Below are 24,473 nucleotides of genomic sequence, written 5' to 3' on the forward strand. Positions count from 1 at the left end.
AAGGGTTTATACAACCCTCTTCTTCCCCTGCTGGGGCCGGCATTTTCTTCGTCAAAAATAAGGACAACTCCCTACGCCCTATAATTGATTATAGGGAACTTAATAAACGGACTGTCAAGAACCGCTATCCCTTACCTCTAATTCCCGAACTCATCGAACGTCTCAGTCAAGCCACAATATACACTAAATTAGACCTACGTGGAGCCTATAATCTCGTCAGGATCCGAAAAGGAGACGAGTGGCTCACCGCCTTCAGAACAAGATATGGGCTCTACGAGTATAAGGTGATGCCTTTCGGGCTCTGTAATGCCCCGGCAACGTTCCAATATCTAATAAACGATATCTTTCGTGATCTCCTTGACATCTGTGTAGTTGTATATTTGGACGACATTCTGATATATTCTACTAACATCATTGAACATATAAAACACGTCCGTTGGGTGCTCTCTCGCCTTAGACAACACCGACTTTTTGCCAAATTGGAAAAATGCATCTTCCACACCTCTGTTATCACATTCCTGGGTTATACTATCACTCCCACAGGAATTTAGATGGATGATTCAAAAGTGCAAACTATTAAAAACTGGCCCATACCTTCCACCAAAAAGGACCTGCAAAAATTCCTCGGTTTCTCCAATTACTATAGGAAATTCATCAAGAATTATTCCTCTCTTACTAAGCCTTTAACTTCTCTTACAAGTGTCAAAACTACTTTCCACTGGACACCTCAAACACAGGCTATTTTCGAACACCTTAAGGATGTTTTCACTAAAGCACCGATTCTTAAGTTTCCAGACCCTGATGCCCATTATGTACTTGAAGTTGACGTCTCCAACTACGCTCTAGGGTCCATTCTGTCACAACGTAAAACTCCAGAAGATCCACTCCACCCTGTTGCCTTCTTTTCACGAGTAATGACACCAGCCGAATATAACTACCCTGTAGGCGAAAAGGAGTTGTTAGTGATCAAGGTCTCATTAGAACACTGGAGACATCTCCTAGAGGGCAGTAAATTTCCGATACTAATATATACGGACCACAAAAATCTGGAATACCTTCTGACTAACAGTACCTTATCCTCTAGACAGCTAAGATGGAGTTTATTCCTATCAAGGTTTGATTTCCATATAACCTACAGACCAGGGAGTAAGAACGGGAAAGCGGATGCCTTGTCCAGAAAAGATACCAATCCTCATCATTCCGATACTCCTGGTACAGTCATTCCAGCTGAGCAATTCATTACACTATCTCCTACTTATCCTGAAGTCCTTAAACTCCTACAACAGAAAGATACTTCCATCACTAAGCTTAAACTCACACTGGGACAAGATGGTCTCTATTACCACCAAGGACGTCTTTATGTACCACCTTCCCTTCGAGACAATTTGTTAAAAGAACATCATGACTCACCGATGGCAGGACATCTTGGAATCCACAAAACCTTTGATCTTCTTTCACGTACGTACTGGTGGCCTGCTATCAGAACTTCTGTGCAAAGATATGTTCAATCTTGCCACATATGTACAGTTTCCAAGACTGAAAAAAGACCTCCTTTCGGATTACTCTTACCATTACAGATACCTGACCAACCGTGGCAAACCATAGGAATGGATTTCATCGTCAAACTTCCATTGTCACTTGGTTACAATACCATACTTGTTGTTGTTGATCATCTTACCAAGATGGCCCATTTCCTCCCATATCATAAGCTCCCAACTTCATCAGAACTTGCAGTTCTTTTCTTGAATAACATCGTCAAATTACACGGTCTCCCAGATTCCATTGTAACTGATAGAGGTAGTCAATTCACCTCTCGTTTCTGGAAAAAATTATGTGACACTATGCAAGTAGAACTCCGATTCTCCTCCTCATTTCACCCCCAATCAAATGGCCAAACAGAGAGAATAAACCAATGGCTCAAACAGTATATTCGTTCATATTGTTCCAACCACCAAGACCAGTGGGCTAATACCCTTGCTATGGCTGAATATGCATACAACAATTCTACAAGTTCCACTACTTCCAAGACACCATTTTTTGCGAATTATGCTTTTCACCCTTCCTTCCAACTTCACCCTCGGACAGATTCAAACTGTCCCAAGGTTGATGACCTCACTAAGGATCTCCAGGATCTTTTCATAGAACTCAAGAGGCATATAGCTGATGCTCAGGCTCATCAGAGACGTTACTATAACCTCCGAAGACGTCAACCACCTTCCTATAAAATAGGTGATCTGGTCTGGCTGTCGACCAAGAATATAAAACTGAAAACCCCCAGCAAGAAACTTAGTGCTGTTTTCATTGGTCCTTATCCTATCACAAAGATTGTGAACCAAAATGCTGTTACCTTGGATCTGCCTTCTACTTTTCGACTTCATCCCACCTTCCACGTCTCTTTGTTAAAACCTCATTGCGAAACTAGACAGGTGGCCAGCCAGATTCCTCCTCTCATCTTACAGGATTCGGACACGGAATACGAAGTTGATGCCATCCTGGACTCCCGTATTTACCGTGGAACTCTTCAATACTTAATCCGTTGGAAGGGATTCTCTGAGGAGAATGACTCTTGGGAACCTTCCTCGAATGTTCATGCTCCCAAATTGGTATCCCTGTTTCACAGGAGGAATCCAGAACGACCTAGATTTGTAGCTGCGGGGCACCTACCCTGAGGTGGGGGGTATGTCATGGATTTCCTTATTCCTTTCTGTCCCTTTAATTTTTACCTGTGCTCACACGTAGCAAGGTTATTTAAAGCCTGGACACGCCTCCCTCCCTGCTTCAGTATTGTTTCCAGTTTAGCATACAGCTTCACAGACCTGCTGCAGGGATTTACCTCTCTCTGCTCAAGTCTAGCTATCTGAAGGTATTTAAACCTTTTCTAATACGGAGCCTACTAGAGCAACTGAAAGAGACTTATATGCTAAGTCTGAACATTTCCTAATTTGGATTACCAAACACCGCTGCTGCATTATTTTCCTGCTTAATTGCCTCTGGCAGATCAAGTGTTTTCCAAACCGCAACTGCAGTCTCATCCTATATAAGTTGTGAACTTTATAACTTTGTACAGACGCTTAACTTACATTGGACGACACTCACAGGATACCTCCTCATATTCCTCTTCACACGCTTCAGGAGTAGCGTGATAAACTTCAGACTGAACTTTTGTGAGTAACGCTACAGCACAGCACTTAATACCTGCTCCACCCATCTGCCTGTCAGCACTCACAAACAGCACAGCTATCAGCGTGTATCACACTTCAATTGACTAACAGCCTGCTGCATCTGTACTGACCTAACGCTCCTCCTGTGTGCTCAGTGACTATCAGGAAAAGTGTATCCCATCCACGGTGCGTTTGGTTAACAACTGCTGTGCAACCTGATTCAGAAATACTGATCAGGAATTTAAATCAAATAGTAACTTTCAGCTGCCATACAGACAGATACATTGTAACTTCCTCATTGTATCTTAAAGTAAGGCATACAATCATATATTTTCCGCAGTTGAGATCCACAACCACAATCAGCTCATTACAAGGGGGGAGAGAGAGTGTTTAGGAATAGGTAAAGTTCATGAGTACAAAAGTAATGTGAGTTTAAGAGAGATGGGCTAATAAACAGTGCAGGTGGAGAGGGAGAAGGAGTAATTGAATAATTTAGTTTGTTATAGAGACAAAAGGCAGCAAAAAGGAATAAGAAGATATTAGGCATTTTTACAAAAGAGGGAACCAGTTAAACACATAAGACACAGTATTACAGTAGCAATCGCATTTGAAAACAGTAAGGTATATCAAACATAATATTACAAAAGTACTTGCCTTGTGTCTTGCCCCTTGCCCAATCCTTGTTCAATTCTTGTATAATTCTATTGCTATATTGCTAGTGAATCACTTATAAAATGTTCACTTAATTCTTGTATAATTCTATTGCTATATTGCTAGTGAATCACTTATACAATGTTCACTTAATTCTTGTATAATTCTATTGCTATATTGCTAGTGAATCACTTATAAAATGTTCACTTAATTCTTGTATAATTCTATTGCTATATTGCTAGTGAATCACTTATAAAATGTTCACTTAATTCTTGTATAATTCTATTGCTATATTGCTAGTGAATCACTTATAAAATGTTCACTTAATTCTTGTATAATTCTATTGCTATATTGCTAGTGAATCACTTATAAAATGTTCACTTAATTCTTGTATAATTCTATTGCTATATTGCTAGTGAATCACTTATAAAATGTTCACTTTGAATATGTGAACATATGTTGTTAGAGCAATGCACATCACTGTGCAATGCACATCTCAGACTGGTGTGAAATATATGCAGGGAGGGCAGTCAGCTGAGTCCACTAAATTTAGTTGATTGCTAATCAAAGACAATTGGAAAGGCCAATTGGAAAGTTAGATTCTGGTCTGGTCAGGGTGAGATGTTAAGTAAACAGACAATAAAATTTGGGGGAGGTTAAAACTGTACAAACTATTGTAGATTAATTGGGAGGAGGGTATCCTGAAAAGGGTGGGACTTTTTGCCAATGCATTATTATGCCATGGTTATAATTATTTCACACTCTTTTAAAATGCTGCAGTAGTTTTATTGAGGATATTAAAGGGACACTGCACCAAATTTTTTTCTTTCATGATACAGAAAGAGCATGACATTGTAAGCAACTTTCTAATTTACTCCTATTATTAATTTTTCTTCATTCTCTTGCTATATTTATTTTAAAAGCAGGAATGTAAATCTTAGCAGTCAGCCCATTTTAGGTTCAGCACCATGGACAGTGCTTGCCTATTGGAGGTTGACATTTACCCACCAATAAGCAAGCATAACCCAGGTTCCCAACCAAAAATGGTCCGGCTCCCATGCATCACATTCCTGCTTTTTAAATAAAGATAGCAAGAGAATGAATAAAAATTGATAATAGGAGTAAATTAGAAAATTGCTTAAAATTGCATGCTCTATCTGAATCATGAAAGAAAACATTTGGGTTTAGTTTCCCTTTAAGAAGCAGCAGCATTTATACTGATAGACAGATTAACTGTTTCTGTTAATTGCATTGTGTTCTATTTGTATTTAAATACATTCAACATTACTTTATTATCTACTTGACTTATTATTGTGTGTTTGTGGTGTATTCATAGTCTCAGTGCCCCAGAATCCCTGGTCCAGCTGAGACTCAGATCATTCCTGTGAAGCCAAAGTGTCAAAGGTGACTGTCCAAAGATGGGTAAGGAAAGGGTTACATAGCAATAGTAATCATAATAGCAGACACCCCTGTAGAGTATTGTACAGAGTGAGAGGTAATCACAATAAGAATTTTACTGTTTACTGTGTGTCAGTAAATAAAGTGACTCATTTTTGCCCTTATTATGTCAGATGAAAGAAACCAAATCATTTTTGCCTATTCTATTGATCAGATGTAAATATAAAGTGTCCTGTTCAGACTGGGGAAGATGAGAAGGCTTTGATCTAAGTGGTGTTAAATGCAGCTTTAATCTTACAAGAATTTTTTCTATGCATCATAAGCTTGGGTGTTCACAGACATTTTTCAAAGGGGGGTGTGAACAAATAAATAAAATGTCCTCAACAAAATAATATCAGTGTCGCTAAGCAAATGCCATACAGTTAAAGCTTTAACAATCACCCTATTTGTTATCCCTAACGTAAATATCATGTACGATAAGTAATGGGCATTTGTATATCAAGCATAAGATGTCAAGAATGTCATATTAGGGGGCGGTGCCTGGAAGGCAATCAAGATGGACGCTTTAACACTGAGCTCCGTTTCAGCAGTAGCTAAGTGGAGTTGCGACAACTCATAAACTTTATACATCGATTTACAAACTGTTCTCACAGATATCCGCTAATAAGGAGCATCAGCAGAGATACATATAACAGCTGGCAGTTATTTATTTACGGAGCTTATGAGATCATATGCTGTGAACCTCTTGAGCAATGATTTGCCATTAAACACATCTAAAGCAGGACAAAATTGAAAGTGGAGTCACTAAATCTAGTAAACTCATCATTCTACAACTAACTCCAGCAAAATATCTATGCAAGATTCTCTAAGATTGATCCTACTTAAGTGAGTACCTTTTGCTACGCAATCCGAGCCGTTGGGATTTCTGGCTGCTCATAACTGTGCAGGCCCTCAGCGCTTCCTCCCCCATGCTGGGGGTTATCGGCACAATGCCCATTGGACTCCTCTGAGTGTTTGGTTAAACATGGAGGAAGACAGCCATATGCTAATACTTGCTCTGCTGGCTAATTTTGAAAACCACATGAATGAATGCTTTGGCCAGCTCAGGCTCATGGCGGGAACACAGTATATAGAGAGAGATGAAGGTATGACTGATATAACCGGGGAGAAGGGCCTCAATATACAGCACAACACCAATCCGTTGAGTATACTAAGCTCCAACATGGGAACAGATACCCTACAAAACTTGTCTAGTGAGAATATCGTGAGGAAGATAAACAACACCCAGGTTCTTCAGGAGCTCCATGTCAAAGATTACACATCCCACTTGGTTTCCTCCAAAATTGTGAGTAAAAATAATAAGCACCTACCCATAGTCGAAGCCTGGGCAGATGCGGCCGGTCTCTTGGGTGAAGACAGGGATATACAATGAGACCAAAACTCAAACATGCCAAATATATTGACACGGAGGGTGTCAGGGCATTTTGGACGTTTTGCTGGATCTCTTGAAGTTGGGATTTCCGCAACCTTCTATACACCAACTTTATAACTAGAACTCGGTCTCTATGTAGACCAGATCTTAGTCAAAAGCCTTATATGCAGCTGAGTGCCACAGAATCCATATCATTTTATTCTGTTACACTCCCCTAAGGAATAGGCTGATCGTGGGGATTTATGTGCCTTTTGACCCACAGTTGGACATCAACCCTTAACATCTTTATTTTTCATTACTCCTGCAGAGACATTTTGGCAGACCTTATGCCACACTTTAAAAGTTAGCTGTTATTATTTAATGCAGCCTTTGGGTGGATTTATCCCCGGTATAAACGTTGAATATTCTAGATGAGTTGCACCCTCTTCAGCCTACTGACCTCATGCCTTTATCTACCTGTACAACATTAACTTCCTTGATCCAATGGGGGCATAGTCTGCCAGTAGGGTTAATTTTGTAGAATGTTAAAAAATCTATTATCTAGTTAATACCTCTTTCTTGGAGATACATTGTCTATTTCTAAGTACCCAATTTATGTGCATATCACTTGGTAAGTGAGGGTTTTGGCATAATAACTGTTGGATTTTTGTTTTTATTATAGAGAGTCCAATACTAATGTCTTCATGTCCAACTATGCTTGGTAATATCAGTATGGTTTTACATTTCAATATCATGTGGCCACAGGGCATGTAGTTAGAGTAGTTTAGGTCTTTAACCTACTACTCAGGATCAAAATAAGGTTGAACTTGTGTTCTGTTGATTAGGTCTTACCATATATGTTAAGTGAGACGTTCATCTAGCTGATACATATAGTATATTGGAACAAGGATTATAAGTAACCTCTACTAAGTTCATATATAAATCTATGCTCACTTCTATAGAACTTATTACTATCACAAAGGTCTGGAAGTATATGACTGGACCCTAAAATATTCCATGACACATATATATTAAAATAGGCTCATGCACAGCCCATGTATTATACAACAGCCAGCTAGTACTATACTGATCCCTATAATATCATTGGCGCAAATTACCAATGCCATGAAGAAAATTACCATAACTCTTTTTTCACAACTCTCTAACATCGCACTGTCCTGTGTTACTAGAAATTCTTACCCTCTAGAATACAACCAAATAACATCATAATGATATTTATAGTTGAAGTGTAAGTTCTCTAAACAATTAGGTACATTTCCGTACCTTCACATAGCTGATTGGTAACAGATGCTTATTCTGTATTTCCTCCATTTCCCCCTGTCATTCTATCAGAGGTTCAAGTTATGTCAATTATCCCTTATCCTATTCGAGCGGCTTTTGTCCGCTATACCCCCTTACCCATTACTATGCCCTGTGACTCAGCTCACAATATATCTATTATAAAGTTTTTGTTAATCTATATATATTTTTCACTTGACCCTATAAAGACACTATGGGGGGTAGTTATCAAGCCGTCAACCTCAAATACGCTGGAATTCCGCAGCGTATTTGTGGCGAGGCTGATTCGCCTTAGTTATCAAAGGCTACAGACCGGCAAAAATAGAATTTTGTGACGTAAACATCGATCCGCCGGACTCCGTCCGACACAGATCGATTCTTACGTCACTCCAGATGTTCCGCACACAAGTACGGCACAATCTGACTACTTTTGCTAGTTATCAAAAAACTAGCAGGTACGCTCGGCACTTTTACGGCCCAGCGTACCTGGTTTTCAAACCGCCACCCTGGAGGCGGCGGATCCCATAGGAATCAATGGAAGTCTGACCACAGCGAAAGTACAAGTTCGCTGCTGCCAGACATCCCATTGATTTCTATGGGAGCTGTCTACACCTAACACCCTAACATGTACCCCGAGTCTAAACACCCCTAATCTGTCCCCCCTACACTGCCATAACTAAATAAAGTTATTACCCCTAAACCGCCGCTCCCGGAGCCCCCCGCAAGCTACTCTATACCTATTAACCCCTAAACCACAGCTCCCTGACACTGCCGCAACTATAATAAGTGCATTAACCCCTAAACCGCCGCTCCCTGACCCTGCCGCAACTATAATAAGTGTATTAACCCCTAAACTGCCGCTCCCTGACCCTGCCGCAACCTATATTAAATTTATTAACCCCTATCCTGCCCCCCCTACACCGTCGCCACCTATAATAAATTTATTAACCCCTATCCTGCCCCCCACTACACCGCTGCCACTGTAATAAAATTATTAACCCCTAAACCTAAGTCTAACACTAACCCTAACACCCCCCTAACTTAAATATTAATTAAATAAATCTAAATAATATTTCTATTATTAACTAAGTTAATCCTATTTAAAACTAAATACTTACCTATAAAATAAACCCTAATATAGCTACAATATAAATAATAATTATATTGTAGCTATGTTAGGATTTATTTTTATTTTACAGGCACCTTTCAATTTATTTTAACTAGGTACAATAGCTATTAAATAGTTATTAACTATTTAACAGCTTACCTAGCTAAAATAAAGAGAAATTTACCTGTAAAATAAAAAACTAACCTAAGTTACAATTACACCTAACACTACACTATACTTAAATAAATTATTCCTATTTAAAACTAAATACTTACCTGTAAAATAAACCCTAAGATAGCTACAATATAATTAATAATTACATTGTAGCTATCTTAGGATTTATATTTATTTTACAGGTAACTTTGTATTTATTTTAGCTAGTTAGAATAGTTATTAAATAGTTATTAACTATTTAATAACTACCTAGCTAAAAGAAATACAAAATTACCTGTAAAATAAATCCTAACCTAAGTTACAATTAAACCTAACACTACACTATCATTAAATAAATTAAATAAACTACCTACAAATAACTACAATTAAATACAATTACATAAACTAACTAAAGTACAAAAAATAAAAAAAGCTAAGTTACAAAAAATAAGTTACAAACATTTAAAAAAATATTACAACAATTTTAAGCTACTTACACCTAATCTAAGCCCCCTAATAAAATAACAAACCCCCCCAAAATAAAAAAATGCCCTACCCTATTCTACATTAAAAACGTTCAAAGCTCTTTTACCTTACCAGCCCTTAAAAGGGCCTTTTGTGGGGGCATGCCCCAAAGAGTTCAGCTCTTTTGCCTGTAAAAGAAAAATACAACCCCCCCCAACATTAAAACCCACCACCCACATACCCCTAATCTAACCCAAACCCCCTTAAAATAACCTAACACTAATCCCCTGAAGATCATCCTACCTTTAGTTGTCTTCACTCAGCCAAGCCACCGATGGAACTGAAGAGGACATCCGGACCGGCAGAAGTGATCATCCAAGGGGCGCTGAAGAAATCTTCCATCCGATGAAGTGATCCTCCAAGCGGCGCTGAAGAAATCTTCCATCCGGGCGATGTCATCTTCCAAGAGGCGCTGAAGAAGTCTTCTATCCAGGCGAGGTCATCTTCGAAGCCGGGTCTTGAATCTTCATCCCGCCGAAGCGGAACATCCTTCTTTCCCGACGGACTACCGACGAATGAAAGCTCCTTTAAGGGACGTCATCCAAGATGGTGTCCCTTCAATTCCGATTGGCTGATAGGATTCTATCAGCCAATCGGAATTAAGGTAGGAAAAATCTGATTGGCTGATGGAATCAGCCAATCAGATTCAAGTTCAATCCCATTGGCTGATCCAATCAGCCAATCAGATTGAGCTCGCATTCTATTGGCTGTTCCGATCAGCCAATAGAATGCGACCTCAATCTGATTGGCTGATTGGATCAGCCAATCGGATTGAACTTGAATCTGATTGGCTGATTCCATCAGCCAATCAGATTTTTCCTACCTTAATTCCGATTGGCTGATAGAATCCTATCAGCCAATCGGAATTGAAGGGACGCCATCTTGGATGACGTCCCTTAAAGGAGCCTTCATTCGTCGGTAGTCCATCGGGAAAGAAGGATGTTCCGCGTCGGCGGGATGAAGATTCAAGACCCGGCTTCGAAAATGACCTCGCCCGGATAGAAGACTTCTTCAGTGCCTCTTGGAAGATGACATCGCCCGGATGGAAGATTTCTTCAGCGCTGCTTGGAGGATCACTTCTGCCGGTCCGGATGTCCTCTTCAGTTCCATCGGTGGCTCGGCTGAGTGAAGACAACTAAAGGTAGGATGATCTTCAGGGGATTAGTGTTAGGTTATTTTAAGGGGGGTTTGGGTTAGATTAGGGTTATGTGGGTGGTAGGTTTTAATGTTGGGGGGGTGGGTTGTATTTTTCTTTTACAGGCAAAAGAGCTGAACTCTTTGGGGCATGCCCCCACAAAAGGCCCTTTTAAGGGCTGGTAAGGTAAAAGAGCTTTGAACTTTTTTAATGTAGAATAGGGTAGGGCATTTTTTTATTTTGGGGGGGTTTGTTATTTTATTAGGGGGCTTAGATTAGGTGTAAGTAGCTTAAAATTGTTGTAATATTTTTTTAAATGTTTGTAACTTATTTTTTGTAACTTAGCTTTTTTTATTTTTTGTACTTTAGTTAGTTTATGTAATTGTATTTAATTGTAGTTATTTGTAGGTAGTTTATTTAATTTATTTAATGATAGTGTAGTGTTAGGTTTAATTGTAACTTAGGTTAGGATTTATTTTACAGGTAATTTTGTATTTCTTTTAGCTAGGTAGTTATTAAATAGTTAAAAACTATTTAATAACTATTCTAAATAGCTAAAATAAATACAAAGTTACCTGTAAAATAAATATAAATCCTAAGATAGCTACAATATAATTATTATTTATATTGTAGCTATATTAGGGTTTATTTTATAGGTAAGTATTTAGTTTTAAATAGGATTAACTTAGTTCATAATAGAAATATTATTTAGATTTATTTAATTAATATTTAAGTTAGGGGGGTGTTAGGGTTAGTGTTAGACTTAGTTTTAGGGGTTAATAATTTTATTACAGTGGCGGCGGTGTAGTGGGGGGCAGGATAGGGGTTAATAAATTTATTATAGGTGGCGACGGTGTAGGGGGGGCAGGATAGGGGTTAATAAATTTAATATAGGTTGCGGCGGGTTCAGGGAGCGGCGGTTTAGGGGTTAAACTATTTATTTATTTGCGGCGAGGTGCGGGATCTGCAGGATAGGGGTTAATAACTTTATTATAGAGGGCGACGGTATAGGGGGGGCAGGATAGGGGTTACTAGGTAGAATGTAGGTGGCAGCAGTGTCCGGGAGTGGCGGTTTAGGGGTTAATACATTTATCAGAGTTGTGGCAGGGTCTAGGAGCGGCGGTTTAGGGGTTAATACATTTATCAGAGTTGCGGCAGGGTCTAGGAGTGGCGGTTTAGGGGTTAGTAACTTTATTTAGTTGCGGGGGGCTCCGGGGGCGCCGGTATAGGGGGTAGAACAGTGTAGTTTAGTGTGGTTGCTTAGTGACAGGCTAGCAAGAAAGCTGTTAAACAGCCGAAGAGCAGCGAGATCGGATGAGTGATAACTCTCACAGTCCGCTGCTCATCGCCCCGCAGCTTTTTGACAGCTTTATTTGATAACTTAGGCGTATTTTTTCAGGTCCGCGGCGGCGAAGGTAGGTGAGCTTAGGCGGGCGTATTGGGCCGGCGAAGGCAGGAAAGTTGACACGTTGATAACTACCCCCTATGTGTTACTACTAATTATAATCAATGTACTCATCCATCTGGTCCATAAGAATCCCGAGTTGCAGTTACCACAATATAATTTACTCTATTACTCCATATTATCTATTGGTTTATGTAGATGTGTTATGTTAAATGTTATCTCTGTCATCATGCCCAAGAGTGGCCCCATTTCATTTTAGTTTATTCTAGTACACCTCCAGCAAATTAAGATATATTGCATAGGCTTGAGAGTGGCCTATACACTATTTGGGAGGTCGATAAAATTTATATATCAGTCTAGTCTACCTCCATTGTTACTAGTCATTGTATATAGGTCCAAAAGTGGGCCATCAATATTATGGGAGGTGTCTATGGATATATAAAAGGAGGTTTCAGTTATAAATGCCTATCATTCCTTGGTCTATTTGTTATTGTAGGTACAAGTTTTTACTGTTGTACCGATATTGCTATACTTTGTGACTATATTCTCACTAAATATTGGTAATTGAACTGTATATGTTTTCATTATGGTACAATTATTGTTTCTTTACCTGTTTATATTGAATTGTGGCAAAATATAATTGCAATGTAATTTTTGCTAAAAACAAACTCAATAAAAGACATAAATAATAAAAAAGGTCATATTAATCTTTGTTTGTAATAGGAGCCTCTTCTATTTATTATAAGGGACATTTTACTCAAAATGTAAAAGCCTTGCATGGCACTTTCATTGCCTGCTTGGATTGTAATTTAACTCTGAAAAATGTGGTGTTCCCCCACTACCAGAAAGTTTGAAAGCATTCAGTGGAATGCAAAAACCCTGACCATTCTACATGCTACTCATTTATTGGCTGACATGCGAAAAAGCTAGTTTGACCATTCTACATGCTACTCTTTTATTGGCTGAAATGTGGAAAAGCTAGTTTGACCATTCTACATGCTACTCTTTTATTGGCTGACATGTGGAAAAGCTAGTTTGATCATTCTACATGCTACTCATTTATTGGCTGACATGTGGAAAAGCTAGTTTGACCATTCTACATGCTACTCTTTTATTGGCTGACATGCGGAAAAGCTAGTTTGACCATTCTACATGCTACTCTTTTATTGGCTGACATGCGGAAAAGCTAATTTGACCATTATACATGCTACTCTTTTATTGGCTGACATGCGGAAAAGCTAGTTTGACCATTCTACATGCTACTCTTTTATTGGCTGACATGGAAAAGCTAGTTTGACCATTCTACATGCTACTCTTTTATTGGCTGACGTGGAAAAGCTAGTTTGACCATTCTACGTGCTACTCTTTTATTGGCTGACGTGGAAAAACTAGTTTGACCATTCTACCTGCTACTCTTTTTTTGGCTGACATGTGGAAAAGCTAATTTCGCCACAACAATGGAAGTTATATGAAACAAAACTCATTAGGCTTTTCAATGGGTAGGTATTGGGCCTGCAAAACAAAGCATCGCCTAGATTATGAGCATTGAGGGGTCCCAACGCTGCTTTTTAACGCCCGCTGGTATTACAAGTCAGGCAGGTACAGGTGTACCGCTCACTTTTTTTCCGTGATTTTAGCATACCGCAAATCCCCTTACGTCAATTGCATATCCTATCTTTTTAATGGGACTTGCATAACGCCGGTATTACGATCGCTGGAAAAAGTGAGCGGTAGACCCTCTCCTGTCCAGACTCCTACCGCATTTAAAAGTCAGTAGTTAAAAGTTTTATGGGCTAACGATGTAACATAAAACTCTTAACTAAAGTGCTAAAAAGTACACTTACACCCATAAACTACCTATTAACCCCTAAACCGAGGCCCCCCCCCACATCGGAAACACAACTAAAATGTTTAACCTCTAATCTGCCGACCGGACATCACCGCCACTTAATAAATTTATTAACCCCTAAACTGCCGCACTCCCGCCTCGCAAACACTAGTTAAATTTTAATAACCCCTAATCTGCTCTCCCTAACATCGCCGACACCTACCTACATTTATTAACCCCTAATCTGCCGCCCCCAACGTCGCCGCTACTATATTAAATTTATGAACCCCTAAACCTAAGTCTAACCCTAAGTCTAACCCCCCCCTAACTTAAATATAATTTAAATAACACAAAATAAAATTACTACTATTAAATAAATGAATCCTATTTAAAACTAAATACTTACCGATAAAATAAACCCTAAGTTAGCTACAATATAACTAATAGTTACATTGCAGCTAGTTTAGGACTTATTTTTATTTTACAGGCAACTTTGTATTTATTTTAACTAGGTAGAATAGTTATTAAATAGTTATTAACTATTTAATAACTTCCTAGTTAAAATAAGTACAAATGTACCTGTAAAATAAATCCTAACAATTAAATTAAATAAACTAAAGTACAAAAAAAATACAAACACTAAATTACAGAAAATAAAAAAAGATTTACAATTTTTTAAACTAATTACACTTAATCTTATCCCCCTAATAAAATAAAAAAGCCCCCCAAAATAATAAAATTCCCTACCCTATACTAAACTACAAATAGCCCTTAAAAGGGCCTTTTGCGGGACATTGCCCCAAAGTAATCAGCTCTTTTACCTGTAGAAAAAAATACAATACCCCAACATTAAACCCACCACCCACACACCCAACCCTACTCTAAAACCCACCCAATACCCCCTTAAAAAACCTAACACTACCCCCTTGAAGATCACCCTACCTTGAGCCGTCTTATCCCAGCCGGGCACAAGTGGACGTCCAGAGGGGCAGAAGTCTTCATCCGATCTGGCTACAAGAGGAGATCCAAACCGGCAGAAGACTTCATCCAGGCGGCATCTTCTATCTTCTTCCATCCGGAGCAGAGCGGGTCCATCTTGAAGATATCAGACGCGGAGCATCCTCTTCCATCCGACAGCGACTGAAGAATGAAGGTTCCTTTAAGTGACGTCATCCAAGATGGCGTCCCTTCAATTCCGATTGGCTGATAGGATTCAATCAGCCAATAGGATTGAAGTTCAATCCTATTGGCTGATCCAATCAGCCAATAGGATTGAGCTTGCATTCTATTGGCTGATTGGAACAGCCAATAGAATGCGAGATCAATCCTTTTAGCTGATTGCATCAGCCAATAGGATTTTTCCTACCTTAATTCCAATTAGCTGATAGGATTCTATCAGCCAATTGGAATTGAAGGGACGCCATCTTGGATGACGTCACTTAAAGGAACCTTCATTCTTCAGTCACCATCGGATGGAAGAGGATGCTCAGCGTCGGATGTCTTCAAGATGGACCCGCTCCACTCCGGATGGAAGAAGATAGAAGATGCAGTCTGGATGAAGACTTCTGCCTGTCTGGATGTCCTCTTCTGGCCAGATCGGATGAAGACTTCTGCCGGTCTGGAGGTTCCCTTGTGCCCGGCTGGGTGAAGACGGCTCAAGGTAGGGTGATCTTCAAGGGGGCAGTGTTAGGTTTTATTAAGGGGGGATTGGGTGGGTTTTAGAGTAGGGTTGGAGGTGTGGGTGGTGGGTTGTAATGTTGGGGGTATTGTAATTTTTTTTACAGGTAAAAGAGCTGATTACTTTGGGGCAATGCCCCGCAAAAGGCCCTTTTAAGGGCTATTTGTAATTTAGTGTAGGGTAGGGAATTTTATTATTTTGGGGGCTTTTTTATTTTATTAGGGGGATTAGATTAGGTGTAATTAGTTTTAAAATTTTTATTTTCTGTAATTTAGTGGGGGGGGTTTGTACTTTAGTTTATTTAATTTAATTGTATTTAATTGTAGTTAATTGTAGGTAATTTATGTAATTGATTTAATGATAGTGTAGTGTTAGGTCTAATTGTAATTTAGGTTAGGATTTATTTTACAGGTAAATTTGTACTTATTTTAACTAGGAAGTTATTAAATAGTTATTAACTATTTAATAACTATTCTACCTAGTTAAAATAAATACAAAGTTGCCTGTAAAATAAATATAAATCCTAAGCTAGCTACAATGTAACTATTAGTTATATTGTAGCTAGCTTAGGGTTTATTTTACAGGTAAGTATTTAGTTTTAAATACGAATAATTTAATTAATTATAGTAAATTTATTTAGATGTATATAAATTATATTTAAGTTAGGGGGTGTTAGGGTTAGACTTAGATTTAGGGGTTAATAAATTTATTATAGTGGTGGCGACATTGGCAGCGGCAGATTAGGGGTTAACAAATTTAATATAGTTGTGGCGACGTGGGGGGGCAGATTAGGGGTTAATAAATATAATGTAGGGTTCAGCGATGTTGGGGGCAGTAGATTAGGGGGTCATAGGGTTAATGTAGGTGGCGGCGGTGTCCGGAGCGGCAGATTAGGGGTTAATAATATAATGTAGGTGGCGATAATGTCGGGGGCGGCAGATTAGGGGTTAATAAGTGTAAGATTAGGGGTGTTTAGATTTGGGGTTCATGTTAGGGTGTTAGGTGCAGACATAACTTTTATTTCCCCATAGGAAACAATTGGGCTGCGTTAGGAGCTGAACGTTGCTTTTTTGCATGTGTTAGGTTTTTTTCAGCCAGCTCAGCCCCATTTTTTCCTATGGGGAAATCATGCACAAGTACGTTTTGCCAGCTTACCGCTACCGTAAGCAGCGCTGGTATTACAGTGAGAGCTAAATTTTGCTCAACGCTCACTTTTCTGAGGCTGACACCGGCTTGAAGGAAACCTGTAATACCAGCGTTGTCTTAAGTGAGGGGTAAGAAAAAAAGGCTCGTTAGCACTGCACAGCCTTACCGACAAAAACTCGTAATCTAGCCGCATGTTTTTTTTTAAGAAAAATGTGTGAATTTTAGATAAACCACCTACCATCTAGATCTAGTGCATAAATTGGGTAAAGTTTATTTGTAAAGGACCAAACAGTAAATATTTTAGGCTTTGTGGGTCAAGAGGCCAAATTGGGGATTATAGAAACAAAACAAATTTCCACAACTGTTTACTGAGAGAATAAATAAATAGATAAATGTGCCAATTGCAAATTACGGTTGCAGCCTCATTTTCATTTATTTATTTATTTTGTGAAGAAATTTTAATGTGATGAGATTAATTTTTCTGACCTGCATGCTAAGGAGGCAAGTGACTCCACATTTGAAAGAGGGGGGTCTGCCTCGCCCCTTGAGTCACTCTAGTACAAACAGTGATGAGTAGTTACCTTCCACATCAGTTTAATCAGCTCTTTAAGTGCTGTTGCAGGTTTTCTTTGTTTTAATGACGAACACGTGCATCTTACAGGGGCATGAGACGCCCATCCTTCAAATGACGGGGTTTTGTCCTTTGATATGGGCTTTCAAATCCCTCCACCCAGCCCCAGACAGGAGGTTCCTGGTTGCTTCTGACTTCAACATGGTCCATGGGGTGACATCACAGGGTGTCCTACCTTCATCAGGTAATCAGGAAGAAAATTGCAGATTATTTTCTCATCTGGAGCACAGGGGTCCCCAGATTCCTGATATCGGAAGGGGCGCATCTCAGTAGGACATCACTTTGTCTTCCTCTGCACTCAAGGGGTTAAAACAGCAATATATATGATTAATTAAGAATCCATGGTGAAATTAGACTCTACAATGCAGCAAACCACATTAACAGACAAACAGTGATACAGTACTACACCAATTAAATAACGAGCAATGATTATGTTGAGTTACTTTGATTATGCAATGCAAAAGAAGCAGATAAAAAACATACTATAAAATATAGGACAAACAAAATATTTATAAAAACAATATGACACTGATCTTTGGTTCTCAAATTAGAATTTATGATAAAACAGGTGTGTCACATCTATTATAACAAATGCAAACTGGTGAGTTTGTGCATATTGTAAGGGCTCAACATATCCAGGAGCCAGGGAGCCACTGTCTCCAAGAATTTTACCCCTGGCTCCTAACTTTTTGGGATATTTTCCATATATATATATATATATATATATAGAAATACCACTGTCTTGCTCCTAAAAGTGTTTCTGGCTCCTAAATTTTAAACAGATTTGTCGGCCACTAGATGCCCAGAATAGAAAAAACACATGTGGATTACATATTGTCTCTGACATGTTGGATCCAAACTCTTTGCTGCGCTATGCTCACAGACCAAAACCAGTATAAAATGTTCTCAGGTGTTGGTTAAAGCCTACCAATGGAATTATAGAAATACATGTATGGATTTCTCATAATGCACAAGATTCTTAGAATTGTTAATACTACTTTTACTATCTACAAAAAGAAACATACTCTTTATCCTAAACATGAATATGACATTGGGCTTCCCTTATGATGTTGCTGAAGGGAGTTGTTATAAAGAGGAGATTGTGTTCAAAATTCACTAGTCATTGCTTCACCTGTATCTTCTACTGATTCATAGAGATGCATAACTATATTCTCCTTTTGTTACATGAATCAGTATAACTGTCACAGTTGTTAAAGTAAGAAATGATATCTGTGAATCTCAACTGCAGATCTAGCAAATATAAAGCTAAGTGAATTGGCAGATAATTTACTTTTTGGTGGTGGTAGTGTAGCTCTTAGAAATTTGGTAACAAAATATCAGATAAATCAAGGTATTATTTCAGCACACACATTAAATAAATCTTTGTTCAATGTGTGTGAAGTATGAGCTGTTTATTTGTCCCTGCTTGCATGTGAAACACACAGAAATGTTAGAATTTAACTTCATGTGTTTACATAGAAGACTGGGGTACTGTTAACAGTGTAAAAAGTAAAGAAGGTTCCTTAGAGTCAGCCCACATAAATCTGCCTGTTTGTAGAGAGAATCTATGTAGGAGATAAAGATTCTGTGTCTCAATATGAGAGCAGGAGAGTATGGGGTGCAGCTGATGATGTCAGACTCAGTGAGAGGTCTGAGCAGTTCAGGAAGCCAGAGGAACTGTGCTGCAAGAGAAAGTGCTGAAAACTGTAAGCTGTAGGATCAAATTACACAGGAAGCTTTAGAAATTACCAAGCACTTAGGAACTAGCAGATGAGCCTTATATAGGGAAACAGCTAGAAATTAAAGGTATATACCCACAGTATGAGATCAGGAGTGGTAAGTTGTTACAGAACTCCCCCCGTAAGGAACCACTCTGATGTTCAAGGTTTAAGTCTATCAGGGTGTCTCCTGTGGAAAATAGAAACCAGACGAGGAGCAGATATATTCCCGGAGGGCTTCCATGAGTCTTCATCTGGTCCGTAACTGGTCCATCGAATTAGGTATTGCAATTGACCTTGAAATCTCCTGGAGTCCAGGATGGACTTGACTTCAAATTCCTGATCTGGATTAACTGATGGAAGGGTAGAATGAGTAGAGGACCTAACAGGGGGATAAGGCTTAAGTAAAGAGGTATGGAAAGTAGGGTGTACCGCCGGAGGTAATTGAAGGGTTACTGTGTTATCATTGAAAATTTTAAGGATTTGGAAAGGTCCAATGAAACTTTTTCTAAACTTTTTTGAGGACTCGTGCAGCTTTAGACCTTATCTCCTATTTTGTATGAAGGGGGTTTTCTCCTTTTGATGTTAGTAATACTTTTGTCTCTCAGATTTTATGTTATCTTTAAGAACTTCAAAGTTCTGAACCAATGTGTTAGTTAAATAGTTCAGGAGTGGATTTGAGATCTTACAATCAGGAAGGAAATGGAAGTATGGGTGGTAAGCATAATTAACGAAGAAAGGTGTGTGTTTAGTGGTAGAACTAACTGTATTATTGTAGTCAAATTCTGCTGTGTGGAGTAGTGATGTCCAGTTATCTTGTTGAGAGTTGCAGTAACAGTGGATGTACTGTTATATGCCTTGTTGGTGCGTTCTGTCTGGCCATTTGTTTGTGGGTGGTAGGCCATACTGAGCTGTTGTTGAATGTCTAGAATGTGGCACAACTCTCTTCAAAATCATGACGTCAATTGAGACCCACGATCAGAAGTGATGGTTTTAGGTAACCCATGCAGTTTGACATTATTTAAGAGGAGATGTGCTGTTTGTGAGGAAGTGGGAAGAGAGTTGTATGGAATAAAATGAGTCATTTTGGTCAGACGATCTACTACAACAAGGATGACAGTGTTTCCATCAGATTTAGGTAAATCCACTATGAAATCAAGGGATATGTCACACCGTGGTCTCTTAGGTATTGGCAATGATAAAAGAAGACCGTATGGAGAACGCTTGTTGGTTTTTGTGGTCAAGCATGTAACACATGATTGGACATATGACTTGGTATCTTTGTAAATGGTGGGCCACCAAAAGTTGTTCTTGAGTCATGCACAGATTTTAGTATCAAAGTTTAGGATACAAAGGGTGTGGATGGCGCCTCAGAGCTGACTGTGTGTTGTAGACCTTGTTAGGTCCCAGTATACTATATTCGCTAATTGGTTTTACCACCTCAGATAGTTGGTAGTATCAACACACATAAACAAACCTCAGAATATTGGTTTTTATATACAAAATGGATTTTAATAATAAAAATAAAAAATATTTAAAACATATATAATATAAATTCCTAAATAGAACTTGTCATAACCATTTTAATACATTTATAATAATGACACCGGTGTCTTCACAATAGTACAATAAATGTTAAAAATTGATTCTCATTTCAAAAAGTAAAATGCATCTGCATAAAATCAAAAATTCATAAAAGCAAAACCGCTTCAGTTTGTGCAATTAGACGCACGTTGAAAGAATTGGTTATCCTATTGATAAAGACTTTGAGCAGCTGAAACGCGTAGACATTCTACAACATGGCTCCTGAACATTTGGAAGCATAACAAAAGTGAAAATAGTCCCATAACCAATTATTTCAATGTGCGTCTAATTGCACAAACTGAAGCGGTAGGAGTTTGAAGAGAAACAACAGTAAAACGATTTGAATAAAGTTCGCGCACTTCACCACCCGACGTTGATTGGACTAAATTTCCCGGTAACATCTATTGTCTAAGGGAATCATTCAGGGGAGGACGCCAAAGAAATAGTGAGTAAAACAACTGCCTGTTTAGCACTGCTAAAATATCTATTCAGGCAAACATTGAAACATTGTTGCTATTGTGAATGCACAAATAACTTTATATTGTTTGTATTCCATCCACTGCTTTTGGATATCGTGTGCACGCAAATATTGCTGCTATTTTAAAGATATATAAACCCAAGTGTAAATTCGCCCTTAGAGAAAGGGGAACTCATTGAGGCTTCGACTACACTCAAAGAAAATATTGTACATTATACACAGTGATATACTATTAGTCATCTCATCGTCTTGTATTTATTAAACCGCACAAGCTATTGACATTATAGAAATATTAACCAGCTGTTAATACTAGCCACTATAATTGTTAAGAAAATTCTGTTTTTACAAGTATCAAGTCTGTTTTGCTTTTATGAATTTTTGATTTTATGCAGATGCATTTTACTTTATGAAATGAGAATCAATTTTTAACATTTATTGTACTATTGTGAAGACACCGTTGTCATTATTATAAATGTATTAAGATGGTTATGACAAGTTCTATTTAGGAATTTATATTATATATGTTCCAAATATTTTTTTATTTTTTATTATTAAACTCCATTTTGTATATAAACACTAATATTCTGAGGTTTGTTTATGTGTGGTGATACCACCAACTATCTGAGGTGGTAAAACCAATTAGCGAATATAGTATACTTGGTCCTAACGAGGTCTACAACACACAGTCAGCTCTGAGGCGCCATCCACACCCTTTGTATCCTAAACTTTGACCCTGTGTTTGCACCTGTGAGAAGTGCATCAGGTGAGTTGGCTAGCACTGTGCTCTTTTAGGTCAGTGTACATCACCCTCTTCCACAGATTTTAGGAGGTCCTGTCGCATAACAGGGGGAATGTAAAGTTGTTTTCCAAAATAATAAAATCCAGCACTATTCTTACATAGTATGGACAATGGTTTTCTTATGTCTTTTTCCAGACAAGTCTTACGTGTTTTGACAGAATTGATAAAAAGACCTATGACTTGTTCAGGGGTAACGATGGACTTCTAATTTTGGATGTAAACTGGTCATTGGTACTTGCAGGAGAGGGCATCATCCTTCCCATTTTACTGCCAGGTCTGTATGTGATCATTAAATTAAATCTAGTGAAGAACAAACTCCAACGAGCTTGATGGGATGATAATGGTCTTGTTGTTTTGAGATACTGTAGATTCTGGTGGTCAGAGTAAATGAGGATTGGGATAGTAGTTCCCTCAAGAAGATGTCTCCATTGTTCCAGGGCAGATTTTATTGCCAGCAACTCCTTCTCTATGATGGGATAAATTAACTTCTTCTGAGTTTATAACCCTTGAATAGAATGCTACTGTGTGGATGGGGTGTTGAAGTGATTACCTTTGAAAGAGAACTGCTCCCATGGCATAGTCCGATGCATCTACTTCCAAGATAAATTGCAGGGTAGGATCTAGGAAATGGAGAATTGGAGCGTGGCAAAATGTGTTTTTAAGTTTTCAAAGGCTGTGTTGGCAGCACAGGTCCATCTGAAAATATAGTTTTCCTTTTTGGTTAGGTAAGTAATAGGTTTAGTGAGTGCAGCAAAGTTTTTTTATGAACTTTCTGAATAAATTAGAGAACCCCATGAACTGTTGAACATCTTTCTTATTTTTTTGGGTTTTCCAGTCAGTTGCCTAGATTTAGAGTTTTGTCGGTAACGACCCGCGTAGCTAACGCATGCTTTTTTCCCTCCGCACATTTTAAATACCACTGGTATTTAGAGTTCACATAATGGCTGCATTAGGCTCCAAAAAGGGAGCGTAGAGCATAATTTACCGCCACTGCAACTCTCAATACCAGCGGTGCTTACGGACGCGCCCAGCTTCAAAAACGTGCTCGTGCACGATTCCCCCATAGAAAACAATGGGGCAGTTTGAGCTGAAAAAAAAAACCTAACACCTGCAAAAAAGCAGCGTTAAGCTCCTAACGCAGCCCCATTGTTTCCTATGGGGAAACACTTCCTAAGTCTGCACCTAACACTCTAACATGTACCCCGAGTCTAAACACCCCTAGCATTACACTTATTAACCCCTAATCTGCCGCCCCCGCTATTGCTGACACCTGCATATTTTTTTAAACCCCTAATCTGCCACTCCGTACACCGCCGCAACCTACATTATACCTATGTACCCCTAATCTGCTGCCCCTAACACCGCCGACCCCTATATTATATTTATTCACCCCTAATCTGCCGCCCCCAACGTCGCCTCCACCTACCTACAATAATTAACCCCTAATCTGCCGACCGGACCTCACCGCTACTATAATAAATGTATTAACCCCTAAAGCTAAGTCTAACCCTAACACTAACACCCCCTTAACTTAAATATAATTTAAATCTAACGAAAATAAATGAACTCTTATTAAATAAATTATTCCTATTTAAAGCTAAATACTTACCTGTAAAATAAATACTAACCTAAGTTACAATTAAACCTAACACTACACTATCAATAAATACATTAAATAAAATACCTACAATTACCTACAATTAAACCTAACACTACACTATCAATAAATTAATTAAATACAATACCTACAAATAAATACAATGAAATAAACTAACTAAAGTACAAAAAATAAAAAAGAACTAAGTTACAAAAAATAAAAAAATATTTACAAACATTAGAAAAATATTACAACAATTTAAAAATAAATACACCTACTCTAAGCCTCCTAATAAAATAACAAAGACCCCCAAAATAAAAAAATGCCCTACCCTATTCTAAAATTAAAATAGAAAAGCTCTTTTACCTTACCAAACCTGAAACGGGCCCTTTGCGGGGCATGTCCCAAAGAATTCAGCTCTTCTGCCTGTAAAAAAAAACAACATACAATACCCCCCCCCAACATTACAACCCACCACCCACATACCCCTAATCTAACCCAAACCCCCCTTAAATAAACCTAACACTAAGCCCCTGAAGATCTCCCTACCTTGTCTTCACCACACCGGGTTCACCGATCGGTCCAGAAGAGCCTCCGATGTCTTGATCCAAGCCCAAGCGGGGGGCTGAAGATGTCCATGATCCGGCTGAAGTCTTCATCCAAGCGGGAGCTGAAGCGGTCCATGATCCGACTGAAGTCTTCATCCAAGCGGGAGCTGAAGAGGTCCATGATCCGACTGACGTCTTCATCCAAGCGGGAGCTGAAGAG

The sequence above is a fragment of the Bombina bombina genome, chromosome 7 (assembly GCF_027579735.1).
Source record: "Bombina bombina isolate aBomBom1 chromosome 7, aBomBom1.pri, whole genome shotgun sequence".
In the NCBI taxonomy this organism is placed as follows: domain Eukaryota; kingdom Metazoa; phylum Chordata; class Amphibia; order Anura; family Bombinatoridae; genus Bombina; species Bombina bombina.